The sequence below is a fragment of the Balaenoptera borealis genome (assembly GCF_965194805.1).
Source record: "Balaenoptera borealis genome assembly, chromosome: 3".
Taxonomy (NCBI): domain Eukaryota; kingdom Metazoa; phylum Chordata; class Mammalia; order Artiodactyla; family Balaenopteridae; genus Balaenoptera; species Balaenoptera borealis.
Genome location: NC_138866.1, coordinates 19,548,895 through 19,565,561, shown reverse-complemented (window position 1 = coordinate 19,565,561; position 16,667 = coordinate 19,548,895). Strand labels below are relative to the sequence as shown.

Genomic DNA, 16,667 nt, shown 5'->3' with positions numbered 1-16,667 from the left:
AAAGTCCTCCGATTTTTGACAACTTTTGTACCTAATGCTTTTCAATAAAGCCAAGTTAATTTCCCACTACATGCTATTACACACCATTTACTTACCTTTGAGTGAGTCTTATTACAGTTACCTTGCTTGATTCTTCACTCAAGACTTCACTTATACTATTCATTTCCTTATTCTAAATATTCTCTGTTCTCCCTTCTACATACTAACTCTCACCTAGCCAATGATAGCCTATTCGACTTCCACTCTTCATTTAAATAATTTCTCCATTAATATCAGTTGAATTCTTTCTTCTGAGCACGTATATTCAGATCCAGATGATTGACACAGAATACTTCTCAATGTGTTAGGAAAACTTCCTGAAGACATGGACCTTGCCTTACTATTTTTGTGTCTCTCCCATTTCTTCTAGATATTTATGAAATACCTTCTAATGATTGACAATTAGCAGAATTCATAATAACCCCATTAAAATCAATTGCTATTAGTATTGGTAATTGGCTGGAAATGGAAAAAGATTCTTCTGTAGGACTAGTGTTTATTAAAAACACTATATATATATATTAATATATATAAAGCTAAAATCTCTATTTATGAGGCAAGGAAGAAATATGTTTAGTTGTCCCATCACTACTTCAGTCATATTAATAGTGAACACTTAAAGGAGATTTTTGTTCAAAAATAAATTTTTATCATTCCAAATTCTCCAGAACCTTGTGATTTTTATCAAAGAATTTTAAAATGTTTTTCTTCATGTAGGCTTGCTTTTTAATAGACTCAGCTAATGATGCCTTTATGAACACACACATAGACACACAAACACACACATACGTACACACATACACATTAAAAGAAAAGAAACCTAAAAGATGTTTTAGGTTTTTTGTTTTTCATTTGACGTAAATGGAAAAATAAAAAATTTAAGTGATGATATGATTGTATCATCAGTATCTTCATTACCATATTATAATATTATCAGAGCAAATAACATTTTTTGTGGGCTTACTATATGCCAGAGTACTCATTACCATAACATATACCATCTTATTTAATTTTCCTATCTGTCTATGAGGGAGAGAGTATTACTATATTTATTTCATAGAAAAAAAAATAAAAGAGTGAGAGAAGTTCAGCTTTGTGTTCAGGATCACATAGCCAGTAACTGATATATATGGATCCAAACTAAAAAGTAGTTATAAATGATAGCTATTTTGATTTTTGTTGTTATCAGAATAATTTCTAAAGTTCCCAGAGGCAACACTTTGAGGCAAGACTTATGCTGTTTACATGTCTCATGAACACATCTGCCACATGTGTTGATATGATGCAAAGAATGAGACCAAATACCTTGAAAATTTATACTATTAATAATTATCATCTGAGGACTTCCCTGGTGTCCAGTGGTAAAGAATCCACCTTCCAATGCAGGGGACACGTGCTCGATCCCTGGTCGGGGAACTAAGATCCCACATGCTGTGGGGCAAGTAAGCCTGTGCGCCTCAATGAGAGAACCTGTGTGCCACAAACTACAGAGTCCACACGCCCTGGAGGCCATGCGCCACAACTAGAGAGAGAAAACCTGCACACCACAGCTAGACAGAAGCCCAAGCACCACAACTAAGAGATTGCATGCTGCAAGGAAAGATCCCGTGTGCCTCAAAGAAGATCCTGTGTGCTGCAACTAAGACCCAATGCAGCCAAAAAAATAAAGAAAATTTAAAAAAAAATTGTCATCTGGGCTGTGAAGCATATTGTTATAGTAAAATCAGTCTCTTTAGGAGAAAACTATCCGTAATTATTGATTTGATTGATTTTACAAATCTTTTTTTTTCAGTTGCCCTTAAGTTTAAATCATACTTCAAATATGCTTTTCGATGGACTGCTAATCTTTTAACATTTCATGAACACCTATCACTCTTTGCTCTCTAGCTATCATCAGTAACCAATAATACTTCCTTCAGAGAGTAATCACCCCTTTACTGTCAACCATAACTTCCCCATAGGAGCTGTATTGTCTTTGTTTGACTCCTCTTCCTCTGATTTAAATTTTATGGGCACCTGATCATAGATAAGCCAATCAATCACTTCCCTGGGACATTGAAACTAAACAGGTAAATCCAGACAGGTGTCAAAACAATGTTTTCTTCCCTTCAAAAGAGGTTGGTCTGCAGAAAGAGGAAAAAAAAATCTAGCATAGGGAAATGAAGAAGAGAAAGAAAATTCTGAAGTCATTCAAACCCTTCAGCACTCTATTCTTTTAGGTTGAAGTGACCTCTTGGCCTTCATGGGTCTTCACTGTTGAACTCTACCTCATATTCTGTGACACCTCTCAGTATCCTAATTCTATAAAGTTCTTTTTTTTCTCATTTTTAGCTTTATTTTTGTCTTAGTCTAACTAAAATGATTTTTTGCCTGAAATAGTCCTGATTTTTTTTAAATGCTCAAATGAAGGACTATATTTTATGCTAGTCAAGCCCAGGTATCAAATGCTTAATAAAAGTTTATTAAATTGAATTTTATCAAATTGTTTGAATTTAAGGCTATGAGACTAACTAGGGTTGAAGAGGCTGAGGGAGAAGAAGACCTAATAGTTTTCCTTGATTTATAACTTTATTCTATTTCCAAAATAACCTTGACAGAAAAGGAAATTACAAGTTTGTACAGAAAGACACTTGACTATTTTTACTGGATTGCATTGTTATAGTTCAACATTAAAAAGGAGGCTTTCAATCTATTAGAAAAAAAAAAATAGGAAAAGAACTGTTTGAACCTGAGCAGTTACACAAAACAGAAATTGGTTTGGCCAATCCACTCAAAGCTTGTTGCTTTTATTGGAAATGGTTTCTTTTTCAGTAAGTGTTTTTTACAGTTGCTGAGCTTGGACCTGCAACTATAGACCCTTGGTTGAGAAAATGGTCATGAAGAGACACTGACAGGGAATTTTTCATAGGAGTGAATCTGGGGAGGAAAGCATGGGTAACAAGCAGTGGGATTGTTTATATAAAAATCTACGTGCACTGCTCTATGGTGTTAGTGTCTGAAAGCTTTTCTTCATAAGAAAGTCCATCCATTCTGAGCCCAGTATCGTTCTTTTTCACAGTCTTACTGTTAGAAAAAAGAAAGAAAGAAAGAAAGAAAGAAACCCAGAATCTTGGCTCATTTTCAGACATATTCTGGTGAGCTACTCAGTGAACTAGTTTGAATTGTAACCCACCCCTGGACCACAAATGGCAATTCAGGAACTGATCACTTTGAATTATTCATGAAACAGTCAACTTTGACATTTTGAACATTGTGTTTGAGAACAGGAGAACTGAACAAGAGACCTGCAATGGTCATTATTAAGGAGCAATAGCTGCTATTCAGATGATTACTAGCGCCAGAAGGAGTAATCAGGTCTAAAATAGAGTTGCTTTACATTTGAAAGTGTTCCATACAAATGTCTTTGCGAAATATAACTATTTCAGGTAGTATTTATTTTCCATCTTTTTCCATTTGTTAGGTATTTTACAGTAGATTTTCTTATCATATTACATTCCAGGCAGACCTTTGGGGTGTAGTCACACATGTATTTTAGGAGCTATATATTGAATGAGGGACATGTAAATCAGTGAATTCCTAATTGTTCTACATAGAGATTTGTGAATTGTCTTTTTCTCTCCATATACTTTATTCATAGGGTTTCAAATAAAAGAGAGAAATGAGAGAGGGGGTGTTATATGAAGGAGAACAGTATCGTTAGCAAGAAATCTCTAAACTGCTGAGTTAGAGACATATCAGCAAATTATTAAGGACATCTGGTCTCAGCAGCATACACGTCTCTGTAACATTGGATTCTGTGATATATAATCTTAATGACTGTGGCTTGAATTAAGCACACACACAGTTTCTTCCTCACAAATCTCAAAGTCCCCTAGTAATTTACTCAAATAACTCAGTGTAAGGTGACTTTTGTTTAGATGCCAAGTTGTATCAAGTAAGATACTCCAAGGGCCAAAGGGTTAAGTTTGCTACGTAAAAAGATTCAGAGACTATGGTCAAATTTAGGTACTCAACCAAATCTCCTATATTTCCACTGGTTTCTGAAAAGCTAAAAGCTTGATTCCTTGAGACAGTTCTGGCGTCTGTTTAATGCAGCCTTAGAATGTGTTAAAAAAAAAAAAAAAAAAGGCATAAAAATCTATACTTTTGGATTTAATGGTTTTATACTAGAATGCGAAGGAGGCTTTATCCAAAACGGTATACATGAACATTGTCAGAGATACACTGTTACCTTAATGCTCATATTTGTCATGACCCATGATAACAAAGATTAACTTAATGCTCATATCAGCCTTGGCCTCTATTAGTGCCCACATCCAGCTCAGGTCTCCAACTCCAAACAGGGACTTAGAAAAATTTCAAGAGGCTGTCATCACTTAGGAGACATGTATGATTTTCTACCAATATGACTAATTTATCTTTAGTTTATATTTGGGGGTTTATTAAGATACATATACTAAGATTGGAAGTACTCTAAGCTGCTGTTGATCACCTATTTACACTTTAAAGTGAATCCCAGATCTTTCACTAAAAATAAATGTGGAAAACCATGGAGAAGTTTTAATGAGAGAAGAACAGGAAAATTTAATGAGAGAGAAAAAGGTCAAGGAAAAGATATGAGAGGACTAGGAAAATGTACTAACTCATAATTGTTTCTTCTTGGAAACAACACAAAAGTGCTTATAAATCTATCAGGTTTGCTTTTCTTTCTATTTAATTTGAAACAGTAGGAATATAATGGCAAAAACAAATGAGAAATAATACCTCATTTAAAAAGAGAAGCATAATAATATGTTACTCTCCTAGATAAGGGAGCTGGAAACATAATCTTTTATTATTGGCTTACCTGATGTGAAAGACCTCTAGAAGTCTCCTTTCTTCACAGAGTTTATCTCCCACCACTTTTCCTCATCTATTTTCCAGTTACACTTTCTCTTTCTGCTCTTCAAATGCTCTAGAATTATTCTCATTTATGAGCCTTGGCTTTCTGCTTAAAAAAGTATAACTTATTAATCCCATCATTTTCAGTATTTATATATCAAGTCTAATGTCATCTCCTGGGACACCTCTTTTTTTGACTACTCTAGTTAAAAACCAACCCCAATTTCCTATCTCCAATTGACTTGTTTTATATTTTTAGAAATTGTATCATTGCTTTGAAATTAATGACTTATTTGTTTATATAAGAATGTAAGCACAATGAGAGCATTGTTAAAAGATAAACTGAGACATATTAAATTTGTAAGTGTTTATTTGAACCAATTTCCATTTGAATAGGGCAGTGCTAAGCTCAAACTGGAATTGGTTAGTAGTACTCCACTCACAGGAACTAGGGGAAGACGTTTGTAGAGAAGAGGTGGAAGTAAAGCAATGACATTATTTGACTAGCTATAGCTTAAGTGGTTGTCTTATTTTGGAAAACCTATTTGGCTGTTTGTGATTGGTTGTCCTTACGTTTTGATGTCTTATCCTGGAAACTTTTCAGACTTAGGTTTTGGTTTGCTTATAAAGCCTAAAGGCATCCCTGTCTAATTAATTTAAAACATGAACTTTGCCTTGCCCATTAGTGCATTTCTAGTATCTGGAAGCAGGCCAGACTCATATCAGGGACTCAATAAATGTTTGATAATGGACAAATGATTATATTCAGATCCATGACTCTATGATTGGATATTGGTAACACTTTCTGTTTATGGTTAGCATTGTTTGTCTTGTCTATTTATTGAATAACAATTCATTCTAAAACTGTTTACATATAACTAACTTAGTGCCATAAGCAGGACTACATTCTCTATGCCATGGAGAGCCACAGAAAGATTTAAATTAAAAAATGAAAGTTATGAATTTGTATATATGTATGTATACATATGTGTATGTATTCGTGTGTATACACATATGTGTGTGTGTTTCTTAGTAAATAATCTTAATATCTGAAAGAGGATGGATTTGAAAGAGTAAAGTTCAACTGTTCCGGTAGTTTCAGTGATAGATGATGACCAGTCGAATGCAAAGAAGTGACATGTCCCAGATATACTTTAGCATTAAAGCTAACAGGACATGTTAATTGAATGTGGGAGTGAAGGAGGCTTTATAGATAGCCCTCAGTTTTTGAATAACTGTATGGTTGGTGGTGCTTAAATTGATTAAATGGATTCAGGTGGTTGATAGGGAAAAGGTATGTAAGAGTTTACTGTTTAAGAAGTTGAGTTGAGGTCCTATGGAGCATCCATTTAGAGATGTTGGATACAGTGGTTTGAAGTTCAAGAAGATTTTCTTATCAGAGGATATATATTTGAAAGTAATTAGTTGAAATCATGAGAGTATAAGGAACAAAGACGAATTCTCAAAGGAAACAGAGAAGGAAAGTCAAGAGATATAATAGGGAAAAAGTATGTAAGAGTTTACTGTTTAAGAAGTTGAGTTGAGGTCCTATGGAGCATCCATTTAGAGATGTTGGATACAGTGGTTTGAAGTTCAAGAAGATTTTCTTATCAGAGGATATATATTTGAAAGTAATTAGTTGAAATCATGAGAGTATAAGGAACAAAGACGAATTCTCAAAGGAAACAGAGAAGGAAAGTCAAGAGATATAATAGGAAAACTATGTGAGTGTAGTTTCAAGAAAGATAACTTGATCAACAGTATCAAATATAGTAAAAGTCAAGTGTGATGAAGAATGAAAAATTATGAGATGTAATGTTATTTTTGGCTGCTATAGAATCAATAATTTATTATGGAATGTACTAATGTGAGACATTTTACAGCATACCATTTTCCCAGATTCCTGGAAAAATGTTTCTATGCTTTTTTATTTCCCATAACAGTAATGCTAACTTAAGATGAGTATTCTACATTTATTCTGAGTCAGAATCTATCTCAGATATGAAAATTTTCTGCTTGTGAAATTATGAAGAATAGATTAAGTCTGCGAATATCAAGATCTTCCAAATAGCTCAACCCAATAACTACCCCACATGATGCTGATTCCTTCTACTGAGATGTACACTATTGCATTACAAACATAGATTTCATTTGGCCATCTCTATGAGAACGGTCTTCAGTATTCCCAAAGGTGAAATCATTCTATATACCACCCTTTACAACTACCTTCCAACTTCAATAGGTCTACTGTCTTTCCCATTGCATTGTCTACTCCAAGCATACAATATACAAATCTTATCTCCTATAAATCTTATCTCAGCATTAAAAAGTTGACTCAGGCTCTTAGATAGACTCATCCACGAGAGGGCAGACAGCAGAAGCAAGAAGAAGTACAATCCTGCAGCCTGTGGAACAAAAACCACATTCACAGAAAGACAGACAAGATGAAAAGACAGAGGGCTATGTACCAGATGAAGGAACAAGATAAAACCCCAGAAGAACAACTAAATGAAGTGGAGATAGGCAACCTTCCAGAAAAAGAATTCAGAATAATGATAGTGAAGATGATCCAGGACCTCAGAAAAAGAATGGAGGCAAAGATTGACAAGATGCAAGAAATGTTTAACAAAGACATAGAAGAATTAAAGAACAAACAAACAGAGATGAACACTACAATAACTGAAATGAAAACTACACTAGAAGGAATCAATAGCAGAATAACTGAGGCAGAAGAACGGATAAGTGACCTGGAAGACAGAATGGTGGAATTCACTGCTGCAGAACAGAATAAAGAAAAAAGAATGAAAAGAAATGAAGACAGCCTAAGAGACCTCTGGGACAACATTAAATGCAACAACATTAGCATTATAGGGGTCCCAGAAGGAGAAGAGACAGAGAAAGGAAAATGCTCCAACCAAAAGACACAGGCTTGCTGAATGGATACAAAAACAAGACCCATATACATGCTGTCTACAAGAGACCCACTTCAGACCTAGGGACACGTACAGACTGAAAGTGAAGGGGTGGAAAAAGATATTCCATGCAAATGGAAATCAAAAGAAAGCTGGAGTAGCTATACTCATATCAGATAAAATAGACTTTAAAATAAAGAATGTTACAAGAGACAAGGAAGGGCACTACATAATGATCAAGGGATCAATCCAAGAAGAAGATATAACAATTATAAATATATATACACCCAACATAGGAGCACCTCAATACATAAAGCAACTGCTAAGAGCTATAAAAGAGGAAATGGACAATAACACAATAATAGTGGGAGACTTTAACACCTCCCTTACACCAATGGACAGATCATCCAAAATAAAAATAAATAAGGAAACAGAAGCTTTAAATGACACAATAGACCAGATAGATTTAATTGGTATTTATAGGACATTCCATCCAAAAACAGCAGATTACACTTTCTTCTCAAGTGCGCATGGAACATTCTCCAGGATAGATCACATCTTGGGTCACAAACAAGCCTCAGTAAATTTAAGAAAATTGAAATCGTATCAAACATCTTTTCTGAACACAACACTATGAGATTAGAAATGAATTACGGGAAAAAAATGTAAAAAACAAAAACATATGGAGGCTAAACAATACATTGCTAAATAACCAAGACATCACTGAAGAAATCAAAGAGGAAATCAAAAAATACCTAGAGACAAATGACAATGGAAACACGACGATCCAAAACCTATGGGATGCAGCAAAAGCAGTTCTAAGAGGCAAGTTTATAGCTATACAAGCCTACCTCAAGAAAGAAGAAAAATCTCAAGTAAACAATCTAAACTTACACCTAAAGGAACTAGAGAAAGAAGAACAAACAAAACCCAAAGTTGACAGAAGGAAAGAAATCATAAAGATCAGAGCATAAATAAATGAAATACAAACAAAGAAAACAATAGCAAAGATCAATAAAACTAAAGGCTGGTTCTTTGAGAAGGTAAACAAAATTGATAAACCATTAGCCAGACTCATCAAGAAAAAGAGGGAAAGGACTCAAATCAATAAAATCAGAAATGAAAAAGAAGTTACAACAGACACTGCAGAAATACAAAGTATCCTAAGAGACTACTACAAGCAACTCTATGCCAATAAAATGGACAACCTGGAAGAAATGGACAAATTCTTAAAAAGGTAGAACCTTCCAAGACTGAACCAGGAAGAAACAGAAAATATGAACAGACCAATCCTAAGTAACGAAATTGAAACTGTGACTAAAAATCTTCCAACAAACAAAAGTCCAGGACCAGATAGCTTCACAGGTGAATTCTATCAAACATTTAGAGAAGAGCTAACACCCATCCTTCCCAAAGTCTTCCAAAAAATTGCAGAGGAATGAACACTCCCAAACTCATTCTATGAGGCCACCATCACCCTGATACCAAAACCAGACAAAGATACTACAAAAAAAGAAAATTACAGACCAATATCACTGATGAATATAGATGCAAAAATCCTCAACAAAATACTAGCAAACAGAATCCAACAACACATTAAAAGGATCATACACCATGATCAAGTGGGATTTATCCCAGGGATGCAAGGTTTCTTCAATATATGCAAATCAATCAATGTGATACACCATATTAACAAATTGAAGAAGAAAAACCATATGATCATCTCAACAGATGCAGAAAAATCTTCTGAATAAATTCAATACCCATTTATAATAAAAAATCTCCAGAAAGTGAGCATAGAGGGAACCTACCTCAACATAATAAAGGCCATATATGACAAACCCACAGCAAACATCATTCTCAACGGTGAAAAACTGAAAGCATTTCCTCTATGATCAGGAACCAGACAAGGATGTCCACTCTCACCACTATTATTCAACATAGTTTTGGAAGTCCTAGCCACGGCAATCAGAGAAGAAAAAGAAATAAAAGGAATACAAACTGAAAAAGAAGAAGTAAAACTGTCACTGTGTGCAGATGACGTGATACTATACATAGAGAATACTAAAAATGCCACCAGAAAACTACAAGTGCTAATCAATGAATTTGGTAAAGTTGCAGGATACAAAATTAATTCACAGAAATCTCTTGCATTCCTATAAACTAATGATGAAAAACCTGAAAGAGAAATTATGGAAACACTAATATTTACCATTGCAACAAAAAGAATAAAATACCTAGGAATAAACCTACCTAAGGAAACAAAAGACCTGTATGCAGAAAACTATAAGACACTGATGAAAGAAATTAAAGATGATACCAACAGATGGAGAGATATACCATGTTCTTGGATTGGAAGAATCAATATTGTGAAAATGACTATACTACCCTAAGCAATCTACAGATTCAATGCAATCCCTATCAAATTACCAGTGGCATTTTTTATGGAACTAGAACAAATCATCTTAAAATTTGTATGGAGACACAAAAGACCCCGAATAGCCAAAGCAGTCTTGAGGGAAAAAAACTGAGCTAGAGGAATCAGACTCCCTGACTTCAGACTATACTACAAAGTTACAGTGATCAAGACAATATGGTACTGGCACAAAAACCGAAACATAGATCAATGGAACAAGATAGAAAGCCCAGAGATAAACCGACGCACATATGGTCAACTAATCTATGACAGAGGAGGCAAGGATATACAATGGAGAAAAGACAGTCCCTTCAACAAGTGGTGCTGGGAAAACTGGACAGCTACATGTAAAAGAATGAAATTAGAACACTCCCTAACACCATTCACAAAAATAAACTCAAAATGGATTAGAGACCTAAATGTAAGACCAGACACTATAAAACTCTTAGAGGAAAACATAAGAAGAACACTCTTTGACATAAATCACAGCAAGATATTTTTTGATCCACATCCTAGAGTAATAGAAATAAAAACAAAAATAAACAAATAGGACCTAATGAAACTTAAAAGCTTTTGCACAGCAAAGGAAACCATAAACAAAACGAAAAGACAATCCTCAGAATGGGAGAAAATATTTGCAAACGAATCAACGGACAAAGGATTAATCTCCAAAATATATAAACAGCTCATGCAACTCAATATTAAAGAAACAAACAGCCCAATCCAAAAGTGGGCAGAAAGCCTAAATAGACATTTCTCCAAAGAAGACATACAGATGGCCAGAAGCACATGAAAAGCTGCTCAACATCACTAATTATTAGAGAAATGCAAATCAAAACTACCATGAGGTATCACCTCACACCAGTTAGAATGGGCATCATCAGAAAATCTACAAAGAAATGCTGGAGAGGGTGTGGAGAAAAGGGAACCCTTTTGCACTGTTGGTGGGAATGTAAATTGATACAGCCACTATGGAGAACAGTATGGAGGTTCCTTAAAAAACTAAAAATAGAATTACCATATGATCCAGCAATTCCATTACTGGGCATATGCCCAGAGAAAACCATAATTCAAAAAGACACATGCACCCGAATGTTCATTGCAGCACTATTTACAATAGCCAGGCCATGGAAGCAACTAAATGCACATCGACAGACGAATGGATAAAGAAGTTGTGGTACATATATACAATGGAATATTACTAAGCCATAAAAAGAAATGAAATTGAGTCATTTGTTGAGATGTTGATGGATCTAGAGACTGTCATACAGAGTGAAGTAAGTCAGAAAGAGAAAAACAAATATCGTATATTAATGCATATATGTGGAACCTAGAAAAATCGTACAGATGAACCGGTTTGCAGGGCAGAAGTTGAGACACAGATGTAGAGAACAAACGTATGGATACCAAGGGGGGAAAACCGTGGTGGGGTCGGGATGGTGGTGTGGTGAATTGGGCGATTGGGATTGACATGTATACACTGATGTGTATAAAATTGATGACTAATAAGAACCTGCAGTATAAAAAAACAAAGAAGCAAACAAAAAACCAACTAATACGAAACTTTCTTTGGGTTATTTGTATGGAAATATGTTAATATAAATGTTCCAGACATTACATGAAATTTCTAAAAAATCTTATATTTTCTGGTATAATGTTATGTCATAATTCTAGTTATTACTTTAAAATGTATATCTCAGAAATAACTAAATTTCCTCATCAATTGCATTATTATGAACTTTCATCAAATCTTTAACCATGGTCATTTTCAAGTCTTTTGTCATTTACAGACAGTTCTGGGTGTACTCTGATGCTTTTGCAAAAATGTTCCTATAAAAGGGTTTCATCTTCAAGCAATTCATGGAAAAGTCTCTGACAAGTACAGGTTTCTGGTAACTGACTATACTGCTGAACTGAATGAATAAGCATTTTCAGAACTCTAATGGAAAACTGATGAATTCATAAAAGTCCTAACAAAAGATCAAGATTAAAAAAAAAAAAATTAATTACATGGGACTGAGTGAACTGATGAGGATGATTATAATTGTTGTGACTTTCTGTTTGAATAAAAAAAAAATTAAAAAAAAAATGTCCTCCCTTACACCAATGTTCATCTCAGATAATCTGTAACTGTGGTTGAGAAATTTCAATCTTATTTAAACTAATGTGGACAAAAAAAAAAAAAAAAAAGTTGAGTCAGAATTGCATTGAAATAGGACAAAGTAAGCTCAACACAAAAAAACAGGATTAAAATAATAAGATTAGAGATCAGTGGAATAGAAAATAAAAATTGAGAAATGTTAACAAGCTCAATATCTAAAACTGTATATTAAAAGATCTCTGAAAATTAATGTACTTTTCCTTTGAACCTCCTGTTTCACCTTTGTTTTCTATATCCATGACTGCTACTGCTATTCCCACATTCCCTATTTCACCAAAGCCAAAAAAAGTCCATCATTTTGTTCACCATCAACATGTAACCAGTCACCAAATCCTATTGCTACTACTTCCTTAATAATTCTGGCACCAGTGACTTTTCTCAGTTTCCTTAGACTGCATTTTAACAGAATGTGGTCCCTTCTGTACATAGATGATTACAGTGACTTCCTGCTATGTATTCCCCTTGCTTCAAGTGGTTCTAAAATGAACCCATAATTCACACTGCTTTCAGAATAATCTCTTTAAAATGAAAAATCTGATCCTACTTCTTCCCTACTTAGAAATCTGCAATGACTCCCCAGGACATTCAGTGTAAAATTCAAACTCCTTACCTGCACAGTGGTACCCTTCTAGTCTGGAACGTGCATGTTTTCTGACCTCATCTCCTTCTAGTGTTTACATAAAGCTTCCCTCTGGAAAACTTGGGTGATTGGTTTTAGATCTTTCTTCTTTTCTAATATAAGCATTTAAAGTTATACATTCCCTTCTAAGCCAAACCTTTGCTTCATCCTACAAAACTAGATATGCTGAATTTTATTATTTAGTTAAAATAGTTTCTAATTCCTTTGTGATTTATACAGATTATCTAACTATTTTGCATAATTTCTAAATACTTGTGTTTTCCTGTTTTATCAGTTTTGATTTCTAATTTAAATCTGTTGATATTAGAGAACGTACTAAATGTGATTTGAATTCTTTGAAATTTATTGAAATATTTTTGTGGGGCTACATATAGTTTATCTTGCTGATGTGTTATGTGCACTTGTAAAGAATGTGTAAACTACTATTGTTGTACATATTCTATAAATATCAAATAGTTTACAGTAATGGGATAATGTTCAGATCACCTATGTCTTTACTGATTTTTTTGTCTACTTCTATTAATTTCTGAATGAAATACATTAAAATTTTTTAAAGTTTGTGAAATTGTCTCTTCTTTTACTTCTGTCTATATTTGCTTCATGATTTTAAAACTCTGTAATCAACTAAATATATGTTTCTGATTGCTTTATGTTCCTGACACTTTTATCAGTGTTAAATGTCCATCTTACATCTGAACATTCTTTTGCCTCAAGTTTATTTTATCTGATACTGATATAAATATTTTAGCCTTCTAATACATACTGTTTGCATAATATCTATATTTTTATTCATTTATCTTTAACCTGTGTTTATATATATATATATAATACATCTCATATATAGTATAGAGTTGATTTTAATAAATCATAACTTAAAAAAATTTTTTTTAACATCTTTCTTGGAGTATAATTGCTTTACAGTGTTGTGTTGGTTTCTCCTATATAACAAAGTGAATCAGCTATATGCATACGTATATCCCCATATCCCCTCCCTCTTGTGTCTCCCTCCCACCCTACTTATCCCAACTCTCTAGGTGGTTGCAAAGCACCGAGCTGATCTCCCTGTGCCATGCAGCTGCTTCCCACTAACTATCTATTTTACATTTGGTAGTGGATATATGTCAATGCTACTCTCTCCCTTCATCCCAGCTTACCCTTCCCACTCCCCACTCCTCAAGTCCATTCCCTACATCTGTGTCTTTATTCCTGTCCTGCCCCTAGGTTCATCAGAACCATTTTTTTTTTAGATTCCATATATATGTGTTAGCATACGGTATTTGTTTTTCTCATTCTAACTTACTTCACTCTGTATGACAGACTCTAAGTCCATCCACCTCACTGCAAATAATGCAATTTTGTATCTTTTTATGGCTGAGTAATATTCCATTGTATATATGTGCCCCATCTTCTTCATCCATTCATCTGGTGATGGATAATTAGGTTGCTTCTATGTCCTGGCTATTATAAATAGTGCTGCAATGAACATTGTAGTACATGACTCTTTTTGAATTATGGTTTTATCAGGTATATGTCCAGGAGTGGGATTGCTGGGTCATATGGTAATTCTATTTTTAGTTTTTTAAGGAAACTCCATACTGTTTTCCATAGTGGTTGTATCAATTTACATTCCATCCAAAAGTGCAAGAGGGTTCCCTTTTCTCCACACCCTCTCCAGCATTTATTGTTTGTAGATTTTTTTATCATGGCCATCTGACTGGTGTGAGGTGATACCTAATTGTGGTTTTGATTTGCATTTCTCTAATGATTAGTGATGTTGGGCATCTTTTCATGTGCTTGTTGGCAATCTGTATATCTTCTTGGGAGAAATGTCTATTTAGGCCTTCTGCCCATTTTGGGATTGGGTTGTTTGCTTTTTTTGATATTGAGCTGTATGAGCTACTTGTATATTTTGTATACTTTTGATATTAATCCTTTGTCAGTTGCTTCATTTGCAAATATTTTCTCCCATTCTGAGGGTTGTCTTTTCATCTTGTTTGTGGTTTCCTTTGCTCTGCAAAAGCTTTTAAGTGTCATTAGGTCCCATTTGTTTATTTTTGTTTTAATTTCCATTTCTCTAGGAGGTGGGTCAAAAAGGATCTTGCTGTGATTTATGTCATAGAGTGTTCTGCCTATGTTTTCCTCTAAGCGTTTGATAGTGTCTGGCCTAACGTTTAGGCCTTTAATCCATTTTGAGCTTATTTTTGTGTATGGTGTGAGGGAGTGTTCTAATTTCATTCTTTTACATGTACCTGTCCAATTTTCCCAGCACCACTTATTGAAGAGGCTGTCTTTTCTCCATTGTATATTCTTGCCTCCTTTATCAAAGATAAGGTGACCATATGTGTGTGGGTTTATCTCTGGCTTTCTATCCTGTTCCATTGATCTATATTTCTGTTTCTGGGTCAGTACCTTACTGTCTTGATTACTCTATCTTTGTTGTATAGTCTGATCTCAGGGCGCCTGATTCCTCCAGCTCCATTTTTCTTTCTCAAGATTGTTCTGGCTATTCAGTGTCTTTTGTGTTTCCATACAAATTGTGAAATTTTTTGTTCTAGTTCTGTGAAAAATGTCATTGGTAGTTTGATAGAGATTGCATTGAATCTGTAGATTGCTTTGGGTAGTACAGTCATTTTCACAATGTTGATTCTTCCAATCCAAGAATATGGTATATCTCTCCATCTGTTTGTATCATCTTTAATTTCTTTCATCAGTGTCTTATAGTTTTCTGCATACAGGTTTTTGTCTCCTTAGGTATGTTTATTCCTAGGTATTCTATCCTTTTTATTGCATTGGTAAATAGGAGTGTTTCCTTAATTTCTCTTTCATATTTTTCATCAGTGTATAGGAATGCAAGAGATTAGTGTGCATTAATTTTGTATCCTGTACTCTACCAAATTCACTGATTAGCTCTAGTAGTTTTCTGGTAACATCTTTAGGATTCTCTACGTATAGTATAAAGTCATCTGCAAACAGCGACAGCTTTACCTCTTCTTTTCTGATTTGGATTCCTTTTATTTCTTTTTATTCTCTGATTGCTGTGGCTAAAACTTCCAAATCTATGTTGAATAATAGTGGTGAGAGTGGACAACCTTGTTTTCTTCTTGATCTTAGAGGAGATGGTTTCAGTTTTTCACCATTGAGAATGATGTTGGCTGTGAGTTTGTCATATATGGCTTATATTATGTTGAGGTAATTTCCTTCTATTCCTACACTTTTTGTTCTTCTTTCTCTAATTGCTTTAGGTGTATGGTTAGGTTGTTTATTTGAGATGTTTCTTCTTTCTTGAGGTAGGATTGTATTGTTATAAACTTCCCTCTTAGAACTGCTTTTGCTGCATCCCATAGGTTTTGGGTCGTCGAGTTTTCATTGGCATTGTTTCTAGGTATTTTTTTTTATTTCCTCTTTGATTTCTTCAGTGATATCTTGGTTATTTAATAGTGTATTTTCTAGGCTCCATGTGCTTGTATTTTTAAATTTTTTTCCCTATAATTGATATCTAGTCTCATAGCGTTGTGTTCGGAAAAGATACCTGATATGATTTCAATTTTCTTAAATTTTCAAAGGCTTGATTTGTGACCCAAGATATGGTCTATCCTGGAGAATGTTCCATGTGCCCAT

The 16,667-nt window shown here is 34.2% G+C and overlaps 1 long non-coding RNA gene across 1 annotated transcript in view; it reads left to right on the top strand.

Moving 5' to 3' along the window:
- LOC309625364 overlaps positions 1-16,667 on the top strand; it is a 410,807-nt gene that overhangs the window by 130,576 nt on the left and 263,564 nt on the right. The gene's annotated exons all lie outside the window — the stretch shown is intronic.